This window comes from Cervus elaphus, chromosome 23, assembly GCF_910594005.1.
Source record: "Cervus elaphus chromosome 23, mCerEla1.1, whole genome shotgun sequence".
Lineage (NCBI taxonomy): Eukaryota > Metazoa > Chordata > Mammalia > Artiodactyla > Cervidae > Cervus > Cervus elaphus.
Window position 1 is genome coordinate 69,046,132 of NC_057837.1, and position 27,914 is coordinate 69,074,045.

The following is a 27,914-nucleotide window of genomic DNA, read 5'->3' on the forward strand; positions in this document are numbered from 1 at the left end:
AAAAGAGACCTAGGGGAATTCCTCTGGCCCTTCTGCCCCGTGAGGACACAGCAAAAATACATCCATCCATGGCCCAAGCAGCAGAGTCTCAGTAGACACCAAATCTGACAGCACTTGATCTGGGACTTCCAGCCCAAGGGCTGTGAGAATTACATTCCTATGTTTACAAACCATGCAGCCTGAACAGACTAAGACACGACTGTACTGGACATCACAGATACAGACCATTCCCATCATCACAGAAGTTCAGCTCTGGCCCAGAGTCAGACTCACCTGGATTCAGACCTGGCTTTGCCCCCTGCTTGCTGAGATTTTGGGCAGGGCACCTAAACTGCCCAAGCCTCAGTTTCTTCTCCTGTAAAATGGGCTGTCCTAACCATCTCACCTCAGGCAGCAACCTCGGTCCAAAGGCCGATCTAAAAGTTCTATGTGAGGCTGAGTCCCTTCACTGTTCCCCTGAAACTATCACAGCACTGTTAATCAGCTATACCCCCCAACACAAAATTAAAAGTTCGAAATTTTAAAAGTTCTTTGTGAAACCACCTAGACCAGCAGCTTGTCTGGCAGACACTAAAAGCACAAATAAAGTTGACCAAATCCACTTCAGCCACTATTTCTGCCTTTCTTCCCCTTAGATCTTTGGGCCCTCCTTATTGCCCTCTCTCCCCAGTTTATCCTCCGTGACCTCTGTCTCTCACGCCTTCCCCTCTGCCCCTTCAAGCAATCCCTGGAAAGTGCACAGTCAGAACCATGGCTCAGATACGTGGCAGGGTGAGTGGTATTAGGGAGAATGGCTTTCCTGGGCTCCGAAGGGTGATCCTGAAAAAAAGTTGCCCTTAAAAAGATGGCTTCAGGGTGACCATGTGGGTGTATGGCGGAAACCTACACAATATTATAGTTATCCTTCAATTAAACATAAATATTTTTTAAAAGATGACTTCAGGGACTCCCTGGTGGTCCAGTGGCTAAGACTCTGTGCTCTCAATGCAGGGGGCCTGGGTTCGATCCCTGGTTAAAGAACTAGATCCCATATGCTGCAGCTAAAGATCCAGCGGGGCCAAATAAATAAATAAAAATAAATATAACAAGGGTCCAGCCAGGACACAAAGGGATTAGCACTTAGATCCACGGGCCCAGCTTGCCCTGGGCTCCTGTCCTTAGCCTTTGCCAGCCCTGGTTCAGCAAAGTCAAACCTCTTAGGATGGAACGTCCTTAATCCTCTCGCCCTCCCGGTCTCATCCTGACACTTTCATTTCCCTTTCTTTGCCCTTTCTTTTCTCTCCACCACAATATGCTCATCATCCAAAACTTTCCCTTTATCACTGAGCGTCCCTAATTAAGCTAACATTATTAGGGGGGAAAAAAAACCCTCCCAAATTCTCTCTGCGTTTCAGTAGCTCTTTAATATGCGAAGCAACGAAAGATGAGCTTCTCCTAATTGCCAGTCCCTGGAGTCGCCGGTCAGAAAATGAATTGATGCGTTTTTTCCTTATGAACAATGCATGTAGCACAAATTGCAGTGGCCGTCACCAGAGATTTAATTACAAAATATCATTACTTTCACACATCATTTCAGATTTGGCCTGATCAAATCAAAGGAGGGCGAGAGAGAGAGAAAACTGCACTCCTAGCAGGGTCACTCACTCAGGGGTGGCTGGAACACGGGCAGAAATCGGCATCGTCGAAATGTCCTCAGGGCCCTGCCAAGGAAGCAGCTGCCGGAGACACAAACGGAAAAGGAGATTCCCAGGGCTAGGGGCTTCAGCGAAGTGGAGGCTGTGGGCTGCGGGAGGGTCCCCAGGGCATGGAAATATCCCCTCAAGGGAGGAATCAGGATGCCGAGAACACCTCAATTCTGCAACTCAACGATGCTACAGAATTTCCCATTATCCCTGGCTTTAAGCAACTCCCGCCTGCCAATGCAGGAGACAAGATACACTGGTTCGATCCCTGGGTCAGGAAAATCACCTGGAGGAGGGCATGGCAACCCACTCCAGTACTCTTGCCTGGAGAATCCCATAGACAGAGGTGCCTGGTGGGTTACAGTTCATGGGGTCGCAGAGAGTCAGACATGACTGAAGTAACTCAGCATGCATGCGTGTCTCCAGATCATTCATTCCAAAAATGTGTCTTGAGCCCTGAGCCAGACACAGTGCTAGACCCCAAGGCTGCAAGACAGTGAGCAAATGAATGTGGCGCCTGCCTTCCCAGGGTTCACACGCTGATTGGAGAAGCAGATATGTTTGGGGGGAGTTTTTTACTTGATTGGTTTTGAAGGTTTTTGGCTGCACCGGGTCTGGGTTGCAGCTTGTGGGAAGTTTAATCTTCATTTTGCCATGCGGGATCCTTAGTTGTAGCACAAAGGGTCTTTTTTTTAAAAAAAAAAAAAAAAAAATCCTTGAGCTGCCTGGGTGCAACTCCCTCTGGGGACAGCGCCAGGTGGGGAGTTTGACTGGGGCAGTACACCCGTCAAACGGTAACGAGTGTGTCCTAAGGCAAGCGCGGGGAAGGGGGCGGTGGATAGAAACCTCCCATGGAGCAAAAAGGCCAAAACTTGCTTGATCTTGGTTTTCAGTACAAACACAGACCTTGAAAGCGGACCCTTATTTAAATAAATAAAGAGATGGGTTAAACAACAATCAAACAACAGCAAAGGGGTCCTAAGATGCAGAAGTTTGGCACCCATTGCTCTATGGGATGCTCAGAACAACTCCACGCTAACCACACTGACTGTCAGTGATGCTGTCCACCTCCAGTTAGGGCAGAGGACCCTGATGCTCAGACACAGGACAGGTCGACAGCTCCCCAGGCTCACAGAGCAGGCTGATGGCACAGCCAGGATCCGAATCCGGGCTGTCTGGTACCACGGCACACACACTTTACCCCCCGCTCCCGCGCCCAAGGAGCAAGACGCCAGGGGTGCAGTGGATGATGGACCGGCACCTGTTCTGCCACCTCCTCCAAGGAGGTAAAATGACAGGGTTTGATTGATCTCAATGATCAGCTACAAATGGTCCCTCCATGTGGCCATGTTAATCAGCTTCTACCAGCCAGGATCTGACCAGTTTGAAAGGTTTATAGCAACAATGTGGTGCTGATTTATTTCACCTTAATAAAAAAGTGATCAAGTGAAACCTGCATCTATCATTCTATTTATCACTCGGAGTGATTTATGGACTAATTACAGTTGCAGCGGACGTGGGCTCTGAGGATGGATCATGGAGGGGAGGTGGGGTCGGTGTGGTCATCAGTACTGCCTGGGACATGCCCACCCGACCGCCCTTCTCTTCCAGCCCCTCAAGCCCAAGCAAGAACGAATTCTCCAAGATGGGTATCAAGGCTCTGAGAAGACGGGGAGAGGGGAGAAATGGAGGGAATGTCCTGTCCCAGCTGTCCCTTCCTCACTTCCTTGTCCCTGGAGCCAGCAACTTGGCTCCCCCAGCTTCCTCCTAAGTCTCTGGAGGGAAACAGGGTCTTCAGACAAGATCTGCAGGGTATTGATAGTTGGGGAAGGGAAAAGATGAAAAGCCAACAGCCCCAAGAGGACTTTCCAGGCTACTGGAAATCTGCCAGAGGGCCCCCTTCCCACTTCCTTGCTGCCCCAGGTAGGGCTGCAACTAAAACACAAGACCCCCAGTTAAGCTTGAATCACAGATAAACAATGGACCACTTTTTAGTGCAAGAATGTCCCAAATATTGTGTGGATGTCCTGTAAAATCTAGCAGGGCCGTGAGAGTCCTGGGAGGGTGTTCAGCAGACTAGAGCTGTCAGAACTCCCAGGGTCCAAAGCCACGGCCAGCCTCACTTTGCCCACCTGCTGTCCACCTTCTGGTCCCCTCTGGATCCAACAGGTGGGTGTGACTTCTAGGAGTTGGTGGGCAAAGGCCCTCAAACCCCCTGAGCCTTATCTGTAAAATGACGGTCCCCACCCTGTCCCTGTCCCTCCCACCCAGGGTCACACAGGATGGTGGGAGTGCATAAGTCTGTTCTTCACCAGCTACAGGGATCGGGGTGGAGGGCTGTCTTGGGGAAATCATGAGTGGGTTCCCACCCCTCTGTGAAGGTCAGGTTCCGTTTAGTCCTCTTGGAGAAATAACAGCTATCACTCCAAACTTTTTTTTTTAGTCATCTTTCCTGAAAGCTGGGATCTGTAGGAAGAAAAGTCAGAAGGTAAGCTGGTATAACCTTTGTGGGAGAGCACGGTGTAGTATCCAAATCCGCCTGCAATGCAGGAGCCTCAGGTTCGATCCCTGGGATGGGGAGATCCCCTGGAGGAGGGCATGGCAACCCACTTCAGTGTTTTTGTCTGGAGAATCCCATGGACAGAGGAGCCTGGCGGGCTACAGTCCATGGGGGTCCCAAAGAGTTGGACACTGCTGAAGCAACTTAGCACGCACACACAGCGAGGCTCTATTGAAACAAAGTCAGTGTGTGAGCGATCGAGCTCCCAGGCGTCCAAAGGAGGGAAACACTGGACTCCAGCACATGCCGTAGGAACAAGGGCTTCCACCAAAGAGCCATTTCCATTAACCCCCAAAAGATTAGAAGCTGCCTGCGATCTATAGAAAGAGAACTAGACAAGTGGATGGTGATGCAGGCAAATTATGCAGAAGTAAAAGGAAGGAGGAAAAGATCTTCACTAACCCATCAAGGAGCTTCCCTGGTGGTTCAATAGTAAAGAATTCTCCTGCCGATGCAGGAGACGTGGGTTCGAACCCTGGTCCAAGAAGAGCCTCTGGAGAAGGGAAGGGCAACCCACTCCAGTATTCTTGCCTGGAAAATTCCACGAGTAGAGGATCCTGGAGGGCTATAGTCCACGGGGTCACAAAGAGTCAGACACAACTGAGCAATTATGCAACAACAACCTGTCAAGACTTCCAAGAAATGCTGCTTTTAGAAAAGAGCAAGTTGAAGAACATTCTAGACCAGGGTTTCTTGCTCTCAGCAGTATGGACATCTTGGGTCCAGTAATTATTTGTTATGGGGGCTGCCTTGTGCACTGAGGGTGTTTAGCAGCATCCTGACCTCTACCAATTGGATGCCAGCAGCACTGACCCCATGAGCCGTGATGTTCAAACACATCTCCAGAGATTTCCAAATGTCACCGGGAAGTAACGTCACACACATCCCCGGAGAATCAGTGGTCTATGCATCATCAGGAATGTTTATGGGGGCAAAAGCAAACACCAGAATCAGCCTTTCCTCTGGGACTTGGGTAAGTGTGTGAGCGCACAGAGAAAGTCCGGAAGGCAAGTTTCTGGATGAGAGCTGGGGTCCCCTCTGGGGAGAGGGTGGGAGTGTGGATGGGAGAAAAGAGCAGGGTCACAGGAGGCTGTCACCTCGCTGTGTCATCCACACGTCTGTCATTGAGAATGTACACGTTTGAGAAAGAGGCTCACAGTCTAGAGGACAAACTTAACGGTTTCCAGGCATGGGGTTTGGGGCAGCAGGATTGGATGGAGGGAAGGGATAGTTAGGGAGTCTGGGGTGGACAGGTACACACTACTATATTTAAAATGGATAACCAACAAGAACCTACTGTATAACACTTGGAACTCCCTCAGTGCTATGGGGCAGCCTGGATGGGAGGGGAGTTTAGGGGAGAATGGACACTTGTATTTGTATGACTGAGACCCCTCGCTCTTTACCTGAAACCATCACAACATTGTTAATCGACATTGTTCAGTCGCCAAGTCGCATCTGGCTCCTCACAACCCCATGCATTGCAGCACGCCAGGCTTCCCTGTCCCTCACCATCTCCCAGAGTTTGCCCAAGTTCATGTTCACTTCTTCCCTGGTGGCTCAGAGAGTAAAGCGTCAGCCTGCAATGCGGGAGACCTGGGTTTGATCCCTGGGTCGGGAAGATCCCCTGGAAAAGAAAACGGCAACCCACTCCAGTACTCTTGCCTGGAAAATTCCATGGATGGAGGAGCCTGGTGGGCTACAGTCCATGGGGTCGCAAAGAGTGGGACACGACTAAGCGACTTCACTTGCTATGTTTGTTGCATCAGTGATGCCATCCAACCATCTCATCCTCCAATGAAAATGGGGCTATACCCCAATACAAAATAAAAAGCTTAAAAAACAGAATGTGTACGTTTGTCTATTACTTGTATAATACAGATAGAGGAAAAAGAGGGGAGAGGAGGAGAAGGAAGAAGGAGAAGGGAAGAAGGAAAAGGGGAGCAAAGGTGGAGGGGAGGGGAAGGAGGGAGGGACCCCCCAGAAGCCAGGTCTGGGCAAAGGGGCTGTGGGACCTCCATGCTGCCTTGTCCTTAAAGCAAAATAAGAGGGCTGCACCCACAGGTCCCTCCAGCGCTGCACTCAGCCCGGGAGAGCCCCAAGGTGACCCAGCCCTGCCTCCGGCCATCGCCCCCATGCAGCCCAGCTGTGCCACATAGAGAAAAGGGGGGCTTGGGGCCACGCTCTCCCCCTCCCAGCAGCTCGAACTGATTAGCCTCCTGGGGGAGAGGGGAGGACAGGGTCTGGTCAGCCACCCAGCTCCACGCTGAGGACTTGGTGGAGGCTTGATTAAATAATTACACAGAACCCACCGAGTAATCACACCAGCTCCAGAAATAAGGAGTCCCTTCCGAGGAGGCCCCATTAGTGATTTGGGGGCGTGTGAGGGTGTCTGTCTCCTGCTGGTGAGAAAATTACCCGCATAAGGCCTCATTTGCGAAATGCATCCCAACTCACTCCATCCCCTCCCAGCCCCCAGGTGCATAGTGTAAGCTGTGTTCCACGGCTGAGAACCGCGAGGCTGAGAGCCGCTGGGGCGAGTTCAAGATCCTGGGATGGGGGGAGATTCCAGCTCTGACTACGCAGGAGGCTGATGCCAGGGTTCAGGACTGAAAGATCCTCAGAGAGGTCTTGGTTTTCGTTTGTTGTTTTTGCTTCCCCATGAGGATTATTTGTCGTCTTTCCATTTTGGAAAACAAATCTAAAATCGGCCCCGTGAGCCTTCCCACGATCAGCTGCTGCCAAGAGAACAGGCCAGTGTGTGGGGTAAGAAGTGGGACCCTCAAATCCCCCCACCGCAGCTGTCCTCGTCCCCATCCACCCAGGCTGAGCAGTGGCCGGGGAGCCCAGCCTGTTTCACAGGCTCAGGATAAGGGCCACGGGTGGCTGGGTGGACAAGAAGATTCCAGCAGCCCTTCCAGACAAGCATCTGGTTTAATGGGACTCTCCGTGGCCCAAAGCGAGATGCCCACTGCCGGCTATCTGCTGGTCCAGCTTCCCACCAGCCAGCCCCGTTGGCTCATTTATGCCAGAGCAGCCCAAATTCATTAATAATGATTAGCCTCTTCCTCAAGAAGAGGCTCGCAATCAAAGGGCCATTAAAATTAAGTGCTGGAGGAACGTGGTAGTGGCGGGGGAGGGGGAGGGCGGGGGATGGGCAGCAGAGCTAGGCATCAGTACCCCCTGGGACTCTGACATCCCCCTGTCGCAAGTCGGTCACTACTCGGCCTCAGTTTCAAGGACACGAGGCTCAGTTTCACCATCTCTGAAATGGAGGGGCCGCTGTGACTACCAGGTCAATGATAACATGCGTGGAACTCCCAGCTGGGGGGAATACGTCTTAGGGGACCCTAGGATGAGGCCCCCAGCACCGGGACCCTGGGGAAGTTAGTGGAAGGGGAGAGCGGTCCTGCCTACCAGGCCAGACCTCTGAGAGTGCCTCTCACTGCCCAGCTGGGCTCACTCTGGTCCCTGGGTCACACACGCCCCAACCCCCTGATTCCCGCCACTGCCAAGTCCTAGCATCCCTGGGACAGAGGACCAAGAGCAGCATGGGAGGGGACAGCGGGCAGCCACAGGGCCCCGAGACCTTGGAGGAGGCTGGACCTCAGCCCCCCGCCAGCTCTCTGGTTTCTTGGGAGGTTTCAGCTACAGAGAGGAGGCCCAAGGCCACCACGCTCCACACCCCATTCACCCTCCACTGTGCAGGTGACAAGAGTCCAAGACGCGGCCACCCTCTGCTGGGGACAACCTGGAGTCCCACACACCCAGGCTGGGGGAAAAGCGGCGGGGGGAGGCTGCAAAACGCACCCACCTGCCTCTCAAGGAACAGAATTCAAACAGGAATAAAAAAAAGAAGCAAAAGAAAGGACTTCCCTGGAGGTCCATCGGCTAAGACTCCACGCTCCCCATGCAAGGGGCACAGGTTCGATCCCTGGTCAGGGAACTAAGATCCCCGCCCCACAAAAGAAGAAGAAAACAGAATCCTGCGGTCTATCACATCTGGCCCTTCCTTGGGAGAAGGGGAGATGCCAAGACTCCAGAAGTGCTGAGCCCGGGGTTGAGGTGACCGCCTGATGCCTCTTGAGGACAGGAAATGCAATGTTACAAAGGCCGCTATTATGTGCCAAGCACTCAACCTTGTGACTTCATTCGACGACCACAAGGACACCACAAGGTCGGGATGAGTCATCCCGTCTTACAGGGGGAGAAACTCAGCCTATACAAGATGCCGTGTCTGGGACAGTCACGGTGCCAAAGTCAAGATGCAAACCCAGTGGGACGGGGTGGGGCAGGAGGTGGGAGGGGGGTTCAGGGTGGGGCAACACTGTGGCCAATTCATGTGGATGTATGGCAAAAACCATCACAATATTGTAATTACTCTCCAATTAAACTAATTTTTTTTAAAAAGGGGCGGGGAGCCAGGAGCACTGGATTCTGACTCTCCCCTCCCCTCTTCCACTTGGCGGTCAGGAGGTGGGTGATGACACGAGGGGAAATTATAGCTGACACTTTCCAAGCCCCATCAGGACCAGGCCACAGCTCTTGCAGATCTGAGTCACTCCCTCCTCCCCACAACTCCGAGAGGCCAGGACTCTCCTCCCATCTCAAAATGAAGACTCGGAGGCAGAGTGATGTTCAGTGACTCGTCCAAGGTCACGGGATAAGGACATGGCAGAGTCAGGCCTCTGCTGGACGGGCAGGGTCCAGCCTTGCCTCCCACTGGTCCCGCTAGCAGAGTGCTTGGAACAGATCGACTGGTTCATAATAAATATTAGACAGAAGAAGGGATTAGTAGCAAGAGGGAAGGACAACAGATTAGCACAGGGTGATGGTCAAGAGGGACTGTCCCGAGCCAAAACAGCCTGGGTTCAGATCCCTGCTCTGTCACTTTTTAACTGCAAGCTTCTTAAGTTGTCTCCGTGTCCATTTTCTTATCTGAAAGATGACTATAATAATAGCTCTTGGGGCTTCCCTGGTGGTCCCGTGGTTAAGAATCTGGCTTGCGATATAAGGGACCCAGGGTTCCATCTCTGGTCTGGGAAAATTCCACATGCCTCGGAGCAACTAAGCCCGTGCTCTGCAACAGAAGGCCCTGCAATGAGAAGGCCACTCACCACAACTAGAGAAACCCCCTCTTGCAGCCACAGAGACCCAGCTCAGCCATAAATAAATAAATGCATGTTTTAAAATAATAATAGTTCTTACCAGCGAGGGTTCTTTAGAGCAACAAGGGGATTCCTCCACAGCCTGGCACCTGCTGAGAGCTCTGTCCTACTGTGGATGAGTGGACGGCAGGCAGCACTGACGCTTTGGACCGGCTCTCAGCCCAGCCCCTGGGTATTCTTACGAGGCCACCAAGGGCGGCCTCACATGCGCAAGTCCGAGACGCCACGCATGCGCAAGTCCGAGACGCCACGCATGCGCAAGTCCGAGAACGACCACATCCTTCAGTTTTGCACCCTGGGCGCCGGACTGCCTCACCCTAGTCCCAACTCTCGTCTTTCTGCACACTAGTTTCTGTCTGGTCTCCCTCGTTCTTCTGGGGTCCTCTGTTTCCTCCACCCAGAGGACAGGGGCTCTCAGACCAGTCCTGCAAGGGTCTCCAGCCTGGTGACGGTAACCTCCCCGTCACAGAGACATTAGAGCAAAGGCCAAATGGCCACTTGGAGCCTACGGGACAGGATAACTACAAGGAAGCTGGACACGACTCGAGGCTTGGAGCAAGCTGATGGGGTGAGCATCGCCGGTGTGAATGATCACAGCGCCACCTGGTGGTAATGTGGGAGATGGTGCCCCCACCCTTCACACTGAGGGCGTTTAGACGTTTCAGTTCAGTTCAGTCGTCCAGTCGAGTCCGACTCTTTGCGACCCCATGGACTGCAGCACACCAGGCCTCCCTGTCCATCACCAACTCCCGGAGTTTACTCAAACTCATGTCCATCGAGTCGGTGATGCCATCCAACCATCTCACCCTCTGTCATCCCCTTCTGATACCAAGCCCTGTTGATGAATTGTTTTCGTACAATACATCACTGAATTCTAACAACACTCTAAGGAAGGTATTTTTACCCTTTTTACAGGTGAGAACACTGAGGCTCGGAGACTCAAACTGAATTGCCCCCAAGATCACACAGCCAGCAAGTGGCAGAGCCTGGACTCTAGCTCAGACTTTCTGACACCAAAACCTTTCCTAAGCCTCAGGGGAATAAGCGAGAAAGAAAATAGATACCTCCCCTGGCCTCACAGAGCTTTCAGCCTGGTTGAGGCACAGAAATCACAAGTTCATTTATTAGGCATCCATTCTGCTAGGTGGGACTTCCCTAGTGTCTCAGACTTCCCTAGTGTCTCCTGCCTACAGGGCAGAAGACCTGGGTTCAATCCCTGGGTCGGGAAGATCCCCTGGAGAAGGAAATATCAACCCACTCCAGTGTTCTTGCTTGCAAAATCCCATGGGCAGAGGAGCCTCATAGGCTACAGTCCATACAGGGCATTATGTGCTGAGGGTGAAGAAAGTGGCCAGGGTCCCTGCCCAAATCAAGCTTGTGGGGAAGATGGACATTAATCAAGCAATCACACAAATAAATATTGTTGTCATTCAGTCACTCAGTCAAGTCTGTCTCTTTGTGGCCTCACGGACTGCAGCACACCAGACTTCCCTGTCCTTCACTATCCCCGGAGTCTGCTCAAACTTATGTCCATTGAGTCAGTGATGCCATCCAACCAGCTCATCCTCTGTCATCCCCTTCTCCTCCTGCCTTCAGTCTTTCCCAGCATCAGGGTCTTTTCTAATGAGTCAGCTCCTCGCATCAGGTGGCCAAAGTATTGGAACTTCAACTTCAGCATCAGTCCTTCCTATGAATATTCAGGGTTGATTTCCTTTAGGATGGACTGGTTGGATCTCCTTGGGGAAGGAGGGCCTTCTCCAGCAGCACAGTTTTCAAAAGCATCAATTCTTTAGCACTCAGCCTTTTTTATTATCCAGCTCTCACATCCGTAAATGACCACTGGAAAAACCATAGCTCTGACTATACAAATCTTTGTAGGCTAAATAATGTCTCTGTTTTTTAATACACCGTCTAGGTTTGTCATAGTTTTTCTTCCAAGAAGCAAGCATCTTTTAATTTCATGGCTGCAGTCACCATCTACAGTGATTTTGGAGCCCCTCAAAATAAAGTCTCTCACTGTTTCCATTGTTTCCCCATCTATTTGCCATGAAGTGATGGGACTGGATGCCATGATCTTTGTTTTCTGAATGTTGCGTTTGAAGCCAGCTTTTTCACTCTTCTCTTTCACCTTCATCAAGAGGCTCTTTAATTCCTCCTTGCTTTCTCCCATAAATATACAACAGTGAAAAAAGACCGGAAGGAAATGTATAGGTTCTGAGACTGGATTTCAGAGTGCTACTTGCCCTGGGGTGGTGATAGACAGGGGTGGGGCAGGAGAGGGGTGGTGGGTAGGGGGTGGGAAGCAGGGAAATCTCTGAAAAAGTGATGCCTTGAGCTGAGATCTGGAAGATGAGTGGGACTTAACTAGGCAAAGAGGCATTCATTTATTCATTAGGACATGAAGGCAATGTGACAGCCATCCTTGTTTGCATTTTTTGTTGCACATATAAAAAATGCAGAAATAGAGGAATTTCCTGGTGGTCAGTGGCTAGGACTCAGTGCTTTGACTGCCATGGGCCCAGGTTCGATCCCTGGTCAGGAAACAAAGATCTCACAAGCTGCATGGTGTGAACAACAACAAAAAAAAAGTCCAGAAATAATACACAGAATATTTGCTTCTGCAACTTGCTTTTTTACTCCACATTGCTCTTCAGATCTTCGCATGTCAACACATAGAACCATTCATTTCAACTAAGGAGGCCTTCATGTCATTGACACCTGCCACATGCACTGAGATTTGTCCATCCATGACCCTTTCATTTGGGTTGTTTCCAGATTTTCTTGCCTACAGACAGTGCTATGGCCAATAGCCTCCAAATGTATGCATCTCACAGTGAATCTCAACATGAGGTTTCCCAGGTGGCTCAGTGGTAAAGAATCTGCCTGCCAATGCAAAAGACACAAGAGACTCAGATTCAATCTCTGGGTCGGGAAGATCCCTTGGAGTAGGAAATGGCACCCACTCCAGGATTCTTGCCTGGAAAATTCCATAGGCAGAGAAGCCCGGTGGGCTACAGTCCATGGGGTCACACAGAGTCAGACAAGACTGAGCAACTGAGCAGAAAGTGTATGTATGTTAGGGTTCCCCTGAGGTAGGGACCTGTATGCTTTCAAATACTTTTCAACATCATTTTGGTGGAAATGGGGAGAAAATACATTTCTATTGTATTAATAAAGAATGTATCTTCCTGCCATCCTTCTGTGCTGCCACAATGGTGCATGTGAATGACCTGGCTGATGCGTTTAAGAATATCAACAATGCTGAAAAGAGAGGCACACGCCAGGTTCACATCAGGCAATGCTCCAAAGTCATCGTCAGGATTCTAACTGTGATGATGAAGCACGGTTACATTGGGGAATTTGAAATCATGATGACCACAGGGCTGGGCAATTGTGAACCTCACAGGCAAGCTAAACAAGTGTGGAGTGATCAGCCCCAGATTCAACGTGCCATTCAAAGATCTAAAAAAAAAATGGCAGAAAAACCTGCTCCTGTCCCATTAGTTTGATTTCATTGTATTGACAACCTCAGCAGGCATCATGAACCCTGAAGAAACAAGACGAAATCACACAGGAGGGAAAACCCTTGGATTCTTCTTCTAGGGATGCAATGTTTTTGTTGTTCAGTTACTCAGTCATGTCCGACCCTTTGCGACCCCATGGACTGCAGCACGCCAAGCTTCCCTGTCCTTCACCATCTCCCAGAGTTTGCTAAAACTCATGTCCATCGAGTCGGTGATGCCATCCAACCATCTCATTCTCTGTCATCCCCTTCTCCTCCTGCCTTCAATCTTTCCCAGCATCAGGGTCTCTTCAAATGAGTCAGTTCTTCGCATTAGGTGGCCAAAGTATTGGAGTTTCAGCTTCAGCATCAGTCCTTCCAAAGAATATTCAGGACTGATCTCCTTTAGGATGGACTGGTTGGATCTCCTTGGGGTCCAAGGGACTCTCAAGAATCTTCTCCAGCACCACAGTTCAAAAGCATCAATTCTTTGGCACTCAGCCTTTCTTACTGTCCAGCTCTCACGTCTGTACATGACCACTGGAAAAACCATAGCTATGGCCCCTTCACCTGGCTCCAGGTGCATGTGTAAACTCCACGGGAGAGGTTTTAGAGCAGCAGGTGTGACACAGACCTTGAGGCCCTTGGTGGGGGTGGGGCACCAGGGGTGCCTGCCTAGTTCTCTTCAACCCCTTTTCTAGAATTGCCTCTGATTCTCAGAACTACGGCTAGTGACGGGTAAAAGGGACCCTAAGGCCAGGACACACCACCTTCTCTGCCGGATTCACTCACCAGGCACTCCCTTCCGTCCGCTGTGTCAGGAGATAAACAGAGAAACCCAGCTGAACAGAAAGTCGCATCCCTGGAAAGGTGGCATCGGATCCAGCGGCAATTCCAACATCTGCCACGAGGTGGCAGCAAAGCCCCGGCTCTGGCCCTGGTCTCAATAGTTGGGGGGTCCACAGGGACCCTCAGATCTGTATCCAGACCCTGTCTTGCGGTTCCTCTGCTTGTCTCAGCTGTGTGACTCACTCTGAGTCCTCCATACTCATTAGTAAACCCCCTCAGCTGGCTAAGATACTGCAATCAACTGAGGCACAAGGAATCCCGTGTCCCTGAGAATCTGTGCTCACCCCATTACACTGGAGACAGAGTGGGGTTACCAGACAACCCCGGAAAACCTAGAAGGGGCAGGAGGAGGCTCGGGCCAGTGTGCAGCAGAGAAGGGCTTCCAGAACCAAATAAAGTAGCCCTAGTCCCTGTCCTAAAGGAAATCAGTCCTGAATATTCATTGGAAGGACTGATGCTGAGGCTGAAGCTCCAATACTTTGGCCACCTGATGCAAAGAACTGACTCACAGGAAAAGACCCTGATCCTGGGAAAGATTGAAGGCATGAGGAGAAGGGGATGACAGAAGATGAGATGGTTGGATGGCATCACCGATTCAATGGACATGAGTTTGAGTCAACTCCAGGAGTTGGTGATGGACAAGGAAGCCTGCAGCCCATGGGGTCGCAAAGATTCAGACACGACTGAGCGACTGAACTGAACTGAGTCCCTGTCCCAGTTTCTGACTCTTCCTTCACCCAGTGCCCATAAGACCCTGAACCAAGGATCAGTGGTCTGTGGCCACGTGCCAAGCCCTGCCTTCTCTGCCCACCATTCCGACAGCCCTGAGCTCACCGGCCTGAGCCACCTACACACTGCCTCAGCAAATAGGGGCCGCCATGCAGGGTCCCAGATCTCTGGACCAGCGTGGATCCATCTGACGGCACCCAAGATGCTGTCTCTGACCTGGATGTTGGCCCTTGGTACCCTGATCCCTGGTCAGGACAGACCAGCCTATATGGGAAGGTGAGCAAGACAAGCCACGTCCTGGAGACCTGGCCTAAAGCCTGAGGTCTGAAGCCTGGGGTCTGGCAGATTCCTAGCTCCATGCTCACAGCTTCCCAAATAGTTTATTCATTGCCCACATGGTGATTGCAATTCCATGACGTGTGTGGTTGTGTGACCTTTTACTAGTCTGCTACCCTCCTAACCTATAAGCCCCATGAAAGGGGCCCAGTTCACCCCTGTAACCACTGTACGGAGCACAGCACCTGGCATACAATAAGGGCTCAGCAAAGAACCACGGAGGAAGCAAAAGAATAAATGGGTACCTTCCCAGAAGAGAACACAAAACACCTGTAAATCGGTTTACAATTGTCAAGGCATGTCTTCCAGCAATCTCATCTCATTCTCAGGGCCTCCCAGGTGGCGTAGTGGTCAAGAATCTGCCTGCCAATGCAGGAGATGCAAGAGACGCGGGTTCGAAACCTGGGTAGGGAAAATCCCTGGAGAAGGAAATGGCAACCCACCTCAGTATTCTTGCCTGGAAAATCCCATGGAGATAGGAGCCCGGTGGGCTGCAGTCCATGGGGCCATCGAGAGTCAAACACGCCTGAGCAACGGAGTGTGCACACACATTTCATTCTCCCCACCAGCCAGAGTAGGCACTATTATTACCCCACACTGCAGTGTATTCCTTTCCCAACACTCCAGTAACAAATCACTACGAACTTTGTGGCTAAAACAACACAGCTTTACGCTCCCACTGTTCTGCAGATCTGAAGTCGTATGCAGGTCCCAGGCACTTGAATCAAGGTATCTGCTGAGCTGCATCCCTTCTGGAGGCTCTGGGGAGAATCCCATTTCCTTGCCTTTTCCAGAGTCTAGAAGCTGCCCGCATTCTTTGGTTCATGGTCCACTGCCTCCACCTTCAAAGTAGACAATGTTCCATTACTCTGACTGAAGCCAGAGAGGGTTCTCAGCCTTTAAGGACTCCTGTGATTACATTGAGACCACCAGGATAATCCAGAATAATCTCCCCATCTCAAGGTCTGTAATCTTAATCACACCTGCAAAATCCTTTTTCCAATGCAAGGTAACATGTTCACAGATTCCAAGGATTAGAACCTGAATATCTTGGGGGTGGAAGGGAGAGGTTTTATCCAGCCTAGCACACACAGATTCAAACTCAGAGGTGAATTAACCTACCTACCCCTCCCAGCTTGTGACTAATGAAGTGGATTCAAAACCAAGTCTTTGGGGCTGCAGAACCTGAGCTCTCTCACCCCTTGTTGCCAATGCAAATACCCAGGGTCTCCAGATGACATTTTAGGAGCCAGAAATGTAAGACATACCAGCCCAGACCCCTTTAAGAGTAAATAAAGAATCTGATTGCAGTGCAGGAGACCCAGCTTCAATTCCCTCGGTCTGGAAGATCCCCTGGAGAAGGGAATGGCTACCCACTCCAGTATTCTTGCCTGGGAAAATCCCATGGACAGAGGAGCCTGGCGGGCTACAGTTCATGGGCTGAAAAGAGTCGGACACGACTGAGCACCTAACACTTTAACACACACTTTATTAAAAAAAAAAAAAAATAGTGCTTGTCTAGACAGCGGGAACACGTGGGAAAACTGTCTCTTTATTTCCCTTTATTGTCATTGTTTTGGCATAAATACAGTTATCCCTTGAACAAAGTGGGACAAAGCGAACTGAAAATCTTCGCCTAACTTTGACCCTCCAGTCGCAGTTCCACATCCAGGGATTCAACCAACCGAGACGCGTGTGGTGTGTATTTAGTGAAAAAAATCCGCGTGTGAGTGGACTTGCGCAGTTCAAACCCATGTTTTTCAAGGGTCAACCGGGCATCATTTTCAACCAGAGGCAGAAAGGTTAATCCTTATTAACCAATGTTACTGGCGGGAACTAAGAGAGTGGGCCTGACGCTTCCCTTTCTGGTTAATGGAGCTTCTCGCTGCAATTAAACAAATGGCCAGCAGATGGCGGGCGAGGCTCACAGCCGGCTTCTCGCCCCCGGGTCATCCCTTTTCTGGGGTTGCAGAGGTGTGAAAGAGGTCCTCCCTTCTCTTCTCCAAAACTCGTTCTTGGAGGAGATGCCCGGAGGGGTCCCAGCAGGACAAGGCAAGCGCACAAAGCTCGGGGACTCACTCAGCTTCAAGGCAGCCAGCCTGGGGGCCTGTGCGCCCCATCCTCTGAGGCAGTTGCAGGCTCCGATCTCAAACCTGCACGCTTTGAATGAGAGGGGCAGTCCTGGCTGCAAGACAGCAGAAGGAAGGAGTAGCTGGTTTACTGCACCCTTAAGATGGTCCCTTACTTACTTTTACGCATATGTATTATTTTATCTCATCTTTCCTGTGGCCCTTTAGGGGAATGAGCATTAAAATTAGTGACTTGCTGGGAATTCCCTGAGGGTCCAGTGATTAGGGCCGAGTGCTTTCACTTCCTGGGGCAGGTTCAATCCCTGGTCCTGGAGGAACTAAGATCTTGCAAGCTGCACAGCACGTGTGGCCAAAAACAACAAGATAGTGACTTGCTGGGGAGATAGTGGCCATGCCTGCATCATTTTTGAATCCCTCCAAATTCCAACAAAAATAAGCAAGGCAAATTAGCAGAAACAAAACCCACTGACAACAGTCACTTCAGAATTAGGTGCCAAAGGTATCCCCCTGAACACTGAAAGAATTTAAGTGGGGGAGCACAGCCCCCAGTAGCTACCTGTGTGTTATCAGATGTTCTGGGGTTACACACACACACACACCTCCCAAGTTGCTCTAGCTCAGCCTCTGGCCTTTGGCATCCCACCTGTTGCCAGCAGAGGGAAGCAAGGGGGTGTCTGAGGGACCTGACAAGAGGACCAGTCCCAAAGAGCCAGCAGGTATTCAGTGGAGGGCGTGGAGGGACAATTGGAGAACAGCGACTGAGTCTGGGAGGGGCCTGGCCCGCCCCCTAGTGAGGGTGAGAGCCCTCAGGAAGGACTTCGAACTCTGGAAACTGCTTGGATCCCTTCCCGGACAAGGTTCCTCACTGCAGAGGTGATGCCTTGGAACGGGATCAACACAGAGGCAGAGTGACTAAGACAAAGGAAGAAGATGCAGATCGAAGTGATGGGAGGAGATGGAACCAGGAGGCCTTAGAAAGCAGGCCACCATGTCTGGACCCTCCATGCAGACAAGAGGAGGGGGCGACCTTGAGGTTAGAGATGCATCCTGAACATCACCTGCAAGTTCAGGAAAACTCGTTATGTCGTTGTTTAGTCACTAAGTCATGTCCAACTCTGCAATCCCATGGAGTGTAGCCCGCCAGCCTCCTCTGTCCATGGGATTTCCCAGGCAAGAGTCCAGGGGATCTTCCCCGCTCAAGGATCGAACCTGAGTCTCCTGCATTGGCAGATGGATTCTTTATCGCTGAACCACCCAAGAAGCCCTCAGGAAAACTTAATTTCACATAAAAATGAGCAGTAGAGAATCTGGAGGTCAGCTCTCATACAAAATTAACTTAGGCAAAAGAATAATCAGGAGCCAATAGCATTCCTAAAAATAGGATAAAGCATGCCAGTGACACATTTCTTCAGGACAGATCAAAACCATAACCTTCTAGTTCAAAATGACCTTAAAAACATCTTTAAATATGCAAGATGTGAAAGAACAACATAAATTAGCATTCGAGAGTTTTGATTAGAAAACAGAACTCCAGAACAAATTAGACATACAAAGGAAAGAACTTATTTTAGAAATGAAAGCTAAAATAGAAGAAACACAAGAGCAAATTAACCCAACCTTGAGATAATGCCAGAATAGAAAAAGGTGAAAAGTGAAAAGAATATTATAAATCAACCAGAAATGAAGACAGAGGTTTTTAAAATATTCTAGAGAAAATGACAAATATTGAAATTAGGTCAAGAAGTTTCAACATACAAGTCATAAAAGTTCCTATAGAAGAAAACCAAAGCAAGGAACAAATATTAAAACAATCAAGAACACCTACTGAAATTTTTTAATTGAAATTACATATTGAAGGAGCATACTGAATACCTGAAAATATCAACCCAGAATAATCAGACATATTCAAGACATTCTAATAAAATGACTAGACTTCAAGGAAAGAGAAAAAAGTCCTTCAGGCTTCTCAGTTCAGTTCAGTCATTCAGTCATGTCTCACTCTTTGCGACCCCATGGACTGCAGCATGCCAGCTTCCCTGTCCATTACCAGCTTCCAGAGCTTGCTCAAACTCATGTCCATCGAGTCGGTGATGCCATCCAACCACCTCATTCTCTGTCACCCCCTTCTCCTCCCGCCTTCAATCTTTCCCAGCATCAGGGTCTTTTCCAATGAGTCAGTTCTTCACATCAGGTGGCCAAAGTATTGGAGCTTCAGTTTCAGCATCAGTCATTCCAATGAATATTCAGGACTGATTTCCTTTAGGATTGACTGGTTGGATCTCCTTGGGGTCCAAGGGACTCTCAAGAGTCTTCTCCAACACCACAGTTCAAAGGCATCAATTCTTTGGTGCTCAGCTTAGGTAATAATAGTAGTTGACTTATAAAGAAAAAATAGTCAATTATTATCAGGTTTTTCAAGAATAATGCTGGGGACTTCCCTAACTGGTCCAGTGGTTAAGAGTCACTCCTTAACCTCAAGAAGTGATAACTCCTTAAGGATCCTTCCAGTGCAGAGGGTACAAGTTCCATCTCTGATTGGGGAGCTAAGATCCCGTATGCCTCATGGCCCAAAAAAAAAAAAAAAACCATAAAGCAGAATAGTAACAAATTCAATGAAGACATTTTTTAGAATTGTTTTTAAAATACTTGTAAATGATTGTAACCCATCAGATATGTTAAAATCTTAGAGTTCACAATGACATTGAAAAGGAGTTAATTGGTCCTCTCCTCTGGAGGATAATAAAGAACCAATTCATTTTCTTGTAAACTGGTGAACAAAGGGATAGAAGTAAACCTGTGTTCTACCTCTCCTAGATGACCTGTATCCCTGAGCATCAAAGAGGAAATGAGGGGAAACATCCCTTTCTAAAAGTCTCTTTCCCTCAAGCCTGGTACTCTGTGATGACCTAGAGGGGTGGGATGGGGTGGGAGGGAGGTTTCAAGAGGAAGGGGCTGTATGTATACCTATGGCTGATTCATGTTGATGTATGACAGAAACCAACACAATATTGTGGGTTGCCATGCCCTCCTCCAGGGGATCTTCTGGACCCAAGGATCAGACCCACGCCCTCTTACGTCTCCTGCACCGGCAGGTGGGTCCTCCACCGCTAGTGCCACCTGGCAAGACCACCCACTGCTGCTAAAACAGAAAGAACATCCACCATTGTGCGTCGCCAGAGGAAAACACACAGGCTCCCTGAGGAGCTGGCCCAAGGGATCGAACCCAGATCTGGTCAAGCCTCTGGATCCAGCTGCCAGCTCCCAGGAAGCACAGAGGACAGAGGAGCACTCTGAATGGTGTTTTGCAGATGAAGTCAGCCAAGTCCATCCTGTGGGAAGCTCCATCCCAAATAGCTTCTAAGGAAAAGAAAGGGTCCAGGGACACCTCTAGATTAAAGGAAACTTTAAAGATGCATCTTTTATTTTTTTTAACAGGCAAGTCTGAGCAATCATATCTAGGGATACATACTTACGTGAAAAAGTATTGCAAGAAAATGATTACTTGGGCTTCCCTGGCGGCTCATTGGTAAGGCATTTGCCTGCCAATGCAGAAGACGGGGGTTCAATCCCTGATCCGGGAGGCTCTCACGTGGTGAAGAACAACGAAGTCCGTGTCTCACAACTACTGAGCCTATGCTCTAGAGCCCGTGGTCCGAACCAAGAGAGGCCACCGAAATAAAGCCCACGCACCGCAACTAGAGAGGAGTCCCCACTTGCTGCAACTAGAGACAATCCCAAGCAGCGACAAACACCCAACATAGCCAAAAATAAATAAAATTACAAAAAGAAAAGTTGGAGGAAAGAAGTTCTCCCTTTCTCTTTAAAATAAAAGCAGGGAGGGTATCAATCACATCAAGAAAGAGCTCGTGGGACTTCCCTGTGAGCCAGCGGCTGCTACTGAGCCTGCGCTCTGGAGCCTGGGGAACCACAGCTACTGAAACTGGTGCGCCCTGGAGCCTGTGTTCCACAAGAGAAGGAACCGCTCTGGGAAGTGTGCAAACCACTAGAGGCGAGCCCCCGCTCGCTGCGACTAGAGAAAAGCCTGAGCCTCAGTGAAGATCCAGCACGGTCAAAAAATAATAAATAGATGTTTTAAAAAAAAAAAAAGAAAATGATGACTATAAAAGTCAGGCTACGAGTTCATTTCAGGGGAATGAGAGAGCTTAGATTGGAGAGGAGATCCTGGAGAGAGTTGAGGGAAGATGACTGCTTGCAAAATTCTCTTTATTAACTTGGGGTGTAGTTACAAAAACACTTGCCGTAAGATGACTCATTAAGTTTATTTTGTGTGGTTTTCTGTACCTGTGTTCACTTCACAATAAAGGGGTTTTTTAAGACTGAAATAAATGACTGAATGAACCACCCTAGGAGGTCTCACTGTTCTCTTTCGACGGATGACACAGGGACAACTCAAGAGAGGAACGAAGTTTGCCTAAAGCCATGCAGCTGCTAAGCCATCCAGCTGGGCTACAAACCCACGTGAGACTCAACTGTTCTTTCAACAAACAGTTGCTGACACCTGCTGAGCTGGTTGTTGGGCAAAGAGCTGAGTTAAAACAGTCTGGCTTCAGACCCACCTGTCCTGCACGGGAGGGACGCGGGAGGTAGGTCTCGGTACCCAGCTGGGTGTGGTCACAGCTCCCCCGCAGGGCCCCTCCCCTCTGCGGGACCCACATGGTGCTCTCAGAAACTGTGCCCACGCAGCTTTTCTCAGCCCAGACTCTGGACGTGGAAGTGACCTCACCTGACCACCTGATGAAGTTTCGCTTCTGTTTCTCATCACCTTCCCAGAGTGTTCTGTCCCCTGGAGAGGAGAGAGGATGTGGGAAAGGGTCCTGGCCTGAAACTAAGAGTTCAGCTCACAACCCTCCCTTCTTATCCCTCCTGGGGGAGGCACCAAGGATTTGGGGCACATGGGGTGATGATGAACCGGTGCCATCAGCTCTGCAGGCTAGAGCCCCTCGCTTATCTGCCTCGGGACCTATCACTTCAGTACTTGACACTCATCGTCACAGAGAGCAGGGCTTCCCTGGGGACTCAGGCAGCGAAGAATCTGCCAGCCATGCAGGAGACCCAGGTTCAATCTCTGCATCGGGAAGATCCCCTGGAGAAGGGAATGGCAACCCACTTCAGTACTCTCGACTGGGGAACTCCATGGACAGAGGAGCCAGGCGGACTACAACCCATGGGGTTGCAAAGAGTCATACAGGACTGAGCAACTAACATAAACACACACACACACTCACTCATGGAAAGCAGGAGCACATTATGTTTGTTGAATGACTAAGTGACTCAAATTGCTGTGTCATTTTTTATCTATTTCACACAGAGTCCAAGGTTCAATCGATACTTTTAAAATATACCATCCATAATATACACAATGGAATATTACTCAGCCATTAAAAAGAATACATTTGAATCAGTTCTAATGAGATGGATAAAACTGGAGCCCATTATACAGAGTGAAGTAAGCCAGAAAGATAAACACCAATACAGTATACTAACGCATATATATGGAATTTAGAAAGATGGTAATGATAATCCTATATGCAAGACAGAAAAAGAGACACAGATGTATAGAGCAGACTTTTGGACTCTATGGGAGAAGGCGAGGGTGGGATGATCTGAGAGAACAGCATCGAAACATGTATATTATCAAGTGTGAAACAGATCGCCAGCCCAGGTTGGATGCATGAGATAAGTGCTTGGGGCTGGTGCACTGGGATGACCCAGAGGGATAGGATGGGGAGGGAGGTGGAGGGGGGGTGTTCAGGATGGGGAACACATGTAAATCCATGGCTGATTCATGTCAATATGTGGCAAAAACCACTACAATATTGTAAAGTAATTAGCCTCCAACTAATAAAAATAAATGGGAAAAAATATATATATACCATCCATAGGCCCACAAACATAGGGGACAAACTCTATGGTTACTGGGAGAGAGAGGGAGGGATAGATCAGGCTTTTGGGACTGACATATAAACACACTACATGGGCTTCCTGGTGGCTCAGATGGTAAAGCGTCTATCTGCAATGCTGGAGACCCAGGTTTGATCCCTGGGTCGGGAAGATCCCCTGGAGAAGGAAATGGCAACCCACTCCAGTACTCTTGCCTGGAAAATCCCATGGACAGGGGAGCCTAGTAGGCTATAGTTCATGGGGTGGCAAAGAGTCGGACGCGACTGAGTGACTTTACTTTTTACTTTATGTATAAAATAGATAGCCAATAAGGACCTACTGTATAGCAAAGGGAACTATACTCAATGTTTTGAAATAGCCTGTAAGGGGAAAAAAAATCTGAGTGTGTGTGTGTATAAAATGTATATATGACTGAATCATTTTTCTGTACAAAGTATCACAACATTGTAAGTCAACTCTACTTCAATTAAATATGTGTGTGTGTATATATATATATATATATATATATATATATATATATATATGTATATATGCTCTTTCACTCTAAAATGGGAGTTATGATAATGCCTACCCGTAGGGTCTTTGAGCGAGTGAACCAGTTAATAAAGGTGGGATTGGCCAATATCTATTCTTGGCTGCACTGGGTCTTGGTCGCTGCCCTCGGGCTCCTCTGGTTGCGGTGAGCAGGGGCTGCTCTCTCGTTTTGGTGCTTGGGCTTCTCTTGTTGCGTGGGTTCTAGATGCATGGGCTCAGCAGGTGCAGTTCTCAGGTTCCAGGTCACCAGGTTTTCAGCAGTGGTAGCACATGGGCTCAGTTGCCCAGAGGTACGTGGGATCTTTAGTTCCCAGACTAAGAATCGAACCCGTGTCTCCTGCATTGCCAGGCAGATTCTTAACCCCTGGACCACCAGGAAAGTGCCACCTCTTTTCTTTATGTTGTTGAATACATTTGGCCGGATGAGGAAAAGTCCACAGGGCATATTTCAAACGCTGCGCATGTGTGTGCACGCCCATGTATTTTAGGGCTGTATCAGTTTTCTGTTGCTGCTATAATAACTTAACCACTGGGACAATAGCATCATAGTCCTGCGAGTCAGAGCTGGACTGAAACCAAGGTGTTGGCAGACCTCTGTCCCTCCTGGAGGCTCTCGGGTAGAAACTCTTCCAGTCTTGCTTCTTCCAGCCTCTGGTAGCTGCCTGCGATCCAGACGGCCCTTGTCTGTCTTTAAGCCAGCAATTACATCACAGGGTTTTGCTTCCTGTTCTCACATCGTCTCTTTGACCCTGCCCCCCTTTTATCAGAACCTCATGATTTCACTGAGCTCACCTGGATAATCCCAGATAATCTCCCAATCTCAAGATCCTTAATCACACCAGCAAAATCTCTTTTGCATGTGAGATAACAGATTCACAGGTTCCAGGTTTTAGGACAGGGACATCTTGTGGGGGCTCAGTAGGCATTATTCTGCCTCTCCCAGGGACCTAGTGTTGTGATCCTAGGAGGCTGACTCCCCTGCTCTTGGCTCTACCCACTGTGGGGGAGGGGGTGGAGATTTGAAACCAAGGAAACAGCCCCTCTTCTCAGTCCAAAGAAATCTTGGGAAAATGTCCCATCAGAAGACAAAGAAAAGTGGACTTCCCTGGTGGTCCAGTGGTTAAGAATCCTCCTTCCAAAGCAGGGGGCGTGGGTTCGAGCCCCGGTCGGGGAACCAAGTTCTCACATGCCGCGGCGCAATGAAGTTGCGTGCGAGAAACAGCTAGAAAGAAGCCTGCCCACCACAATTAAGATCCCATGTGCCGCAACTAAGATGCGACACAGCCAAATAGATAAATAAATATTTTAAAGAGGAAGAAGACCAAAGAAAGTGAAGCATCCTTTGGGATCCTTCTAGAGTTTGGACAAGAGATTATGCTCATCTCCCTGGGGTTCCAACATACACCTGTGATACCAGCCAAGGGGACAGCCAAGGGTAAGGGACAGTGGCCAGCATTAAGCTTCTCCTGCTGGGGAAATCCAGGCCAGGAAAGACTTCACTTCTGTGCTCGCTTACGATTAAAACAATTATTTCTTTTCCAAATGAAACGGCCCAGGGATCATTTTGAAAGCTGTCTTCCAGCCCTGCAGGAAGTATAAACCAGATCCAAACAAATAAACAAAAAGCCCTGGATGCCCAGAGTTCCAGATTCATGTCTCCCCAGTCCCCCACCCCACACTTTCTTGGACTTGCTGGCTCTGGGTCTAGATTCCAAATTGCAGAGATGATGCAGGAAGGAGGAGGCAGAGGAGGGCAGGAGACCTTCTAGCCCCCAGTCTGTCCAAGCCGCCACAGCTGGGACCCATCAAGCATGCCTCCTGTAAAAATGGTTCTTTTAGCTGGAAGTCATAAATCTCCTCTTGTTTCAGTGACAGCTTGATTGTTGCCTTTGCTTTCGGGAGACACACACATAGGAAGTGGTCAACCTTCAGAGTCACAAGGGGGAAGTCAGTCAAATGCCAAGATCAGAATCTGGTCTGTTAATCCCCCGGCAGGAGTGTGGAGAGGAGGTCATGCTGGGAACCGGAGACTCCGCCGGGGTCTCACAAACCTAGAGCATCACCAAGCATCGTGCCCAGGAGCTGTCCTGCTCCCACCGTAGCCTTTGCACTTTTCTGCTCCAAACCGACTCGGCTGGTCCCAGCATTTAATTCTCAAAGGCACCCTGTTACTGTCATGTCCATGTTCCTGAAATGGCCATCTCCCTGTATTCCTCAAGAGCTGACAGATAATTTAGGAGTAAAAATGTTAAAAAAAAAAATAATAATAAGAAGGTAAAGAAATAGAGTCAGAAGAGAAGTGAGAGAAGGAAAGCTGAGAGCAGCCAGTAGTGAGGGTTAGTGCAGACAGCTCAGCTCAGAGTCCGAGGCACTGGAAATCGTATGCTGCAGAAATGATTCAGCTTCTTAGCAGCCATAGTGAAAAGGGAAACAAGATCCATCACGTGATTCATAAGGCCTGTGTCAGCTAAAAGCAAAACCACTCCCTTCCCCCTCCAAGGAAAATACTTATTTCTAGTACAACGATGCAGAAGAAATTTATTCTGGAGTTCCCATGGAGAGGCCACTGTGGACACAATGAATGAACACTGTCTCCAGGAAGCTCCTGACAGTAAATCCAGTAAATCCAGTAAATCCAGGTTTCCTAAGGCTGTTTCTTATAACTCTTCTTTTAAAAAAAAATAAAATTATTTATTAATTTATTTGGCTGTACCAGGTCTTAATTGCAGCACACAGGATCTTGGATCTTCATTGCGGCATGCAGGATCTTTAGTTGCAGCTTGTGAACTCTTAGTTGCATCTTGTGGGATCTAGTTCCCTGAGCAGGGATGGAAACGCAGGCCCCCTGCATTGGGAGCGCAGACTCTTATCCCTGGACCACCAGGGAAGTCTCCAACTAAACCATCTTGATGAAGGCCCAGAGTATAAGGCTGAAGGCCAGTTTAGTAAAAACAGTGAATTCCTAGGGAATCCTCCAAGGTTAAGTGCTACAAAATACCTGTTCAGATAGAGATTACGTAGAATTAGCAGTTAAGCGGTGGAAGTGGTCCATAATGAGCGTGTGCAATTGGGAGACGAGCAAATTTTTACCTCTGTGCTTCCTGCAAGTCGGCAGCTGGATCCAGAGGTTCGATCAGATTTGGACTGAATTCCTTTGCCTAGATTCTCAGTGGGTTTGTGAAACACAAAACACTGATGAGTATGTGTGTGTGTGCTCAGTCATGTCCAACTCTTTGCGACCCCATGGAAGGTAGCCCACCAGGCTCCTCTGTCCATGGGATTTTCCCAGGCAAGAATATTGGAGTAGGTTGCCATTTCCTTCTCCATGCTGATGAGTATGAACTATCAACAAACACACAGAGAAATATGGATGATTTCATCAACATGACATTGAGCAAAAGAAACCAGACACCAAAATATATATACTGTGTGATTTCAAACACAGGAGACCCTTGAACAATGCAAGGGTTAGTGGGTGTCAACTCCCAGACAGCCAAAAGTCCCCGTAGAGCTCTGCCTGCTTCAGAGACAAGGGAATTGATAAAGGACTCACCCAAGGGCAGGAAGTTGAAAGAGTTTGGATAGAATCAGAACTCAAGTCTTAGTTTTTTGTTTGGTTTGGGTGCTTTTTTTATTTTGTTTCTTTATTTGACTTCACTGGGACTTAGTAGCAGCACTCAGGATTCTTTTTTTTTTTTTCAGTTGGACCACACGGGCTCTATAGTTGCAGCATGCAGCATCTTTAGTTGCAATTGTGATCGCTAATCGCGTACAAATTCTTCCCCACTCTTTGTTAATTTAAATATCTGTAAAATGGAAATACAGGTGCTATATTTACTGAAAAAAATCCACATATGTGGACCTGAGCAGTTCAGACCTGTGTTGTTCAAGGGTCAACTGTATATAGAAGTATAAATACAGATAAAACTGATATAAGCTGCCAGGAGTCAGGATGGTGGCAAACGTTGGGAGGTTGTGGCTGGTAGGATGTGAGAGATGCTAGCAGAGTGTTGATTACCTGGATGTGTTTCATCTGTGAAAATCCTTATGCTACGGGCACTTTTTTCAATGTATGTTACACTTCAATAAAAAGGTTTTTTTTAGTGGTATCAAGTCATTATAATACGAAATTTAAATTAGGGGTACTGTTGATGATGGACAGGGAGGCCTCGCAAGCTGCAGTCCATGGGGGTCGCAAAGAGTCAAACACGACTGAGCCACTGATCTGAGCTGTACTGTTTGGGAGGACAGGCTTTAGGTTGTGACCAGGGTTAGAGCTCATTCCAGGACTAGAAAGCAGGATAAGCATCAGCGTGGACATAGGGTCAAGACCCAAGTCTTCAGGTTGATCAAGAATCCATCTTCAGCATGACCACCGCCATTCCAGGGTCTGACCACTTGGTGTCTCCACTCGACAAATTGCTAAGTGAGTAGCAGGCAGAACAGACGTCTAGACCCATAACATCCCTGAGCTGGAATTAGGTTGGGAATGACTAAGAAATGTCAGAGGATGAATCTGAGTGGAACAGAGCTGGCCCACTC

The 27,914-nt window shown here is 48.9% G+C and overlaps 1 long non-coding RNA gene and 1 pseudogene across 1 annotated transcript in view; one reads left to right on the forward strand and one right to left on the reverse strand.

Moving 5' to 3' along the window:
- Positions 1-27,914, reverse strand: part of LOC122682135 — a 163,502-nt gene that overhangs the window by 126,269 nt on the left and 9,319 nt on the right. The window lies entirely within an intron of this gene.
- On the forward strand, positions 12,620-13,013 carry LOC122682134 (annotated as a pseudogene).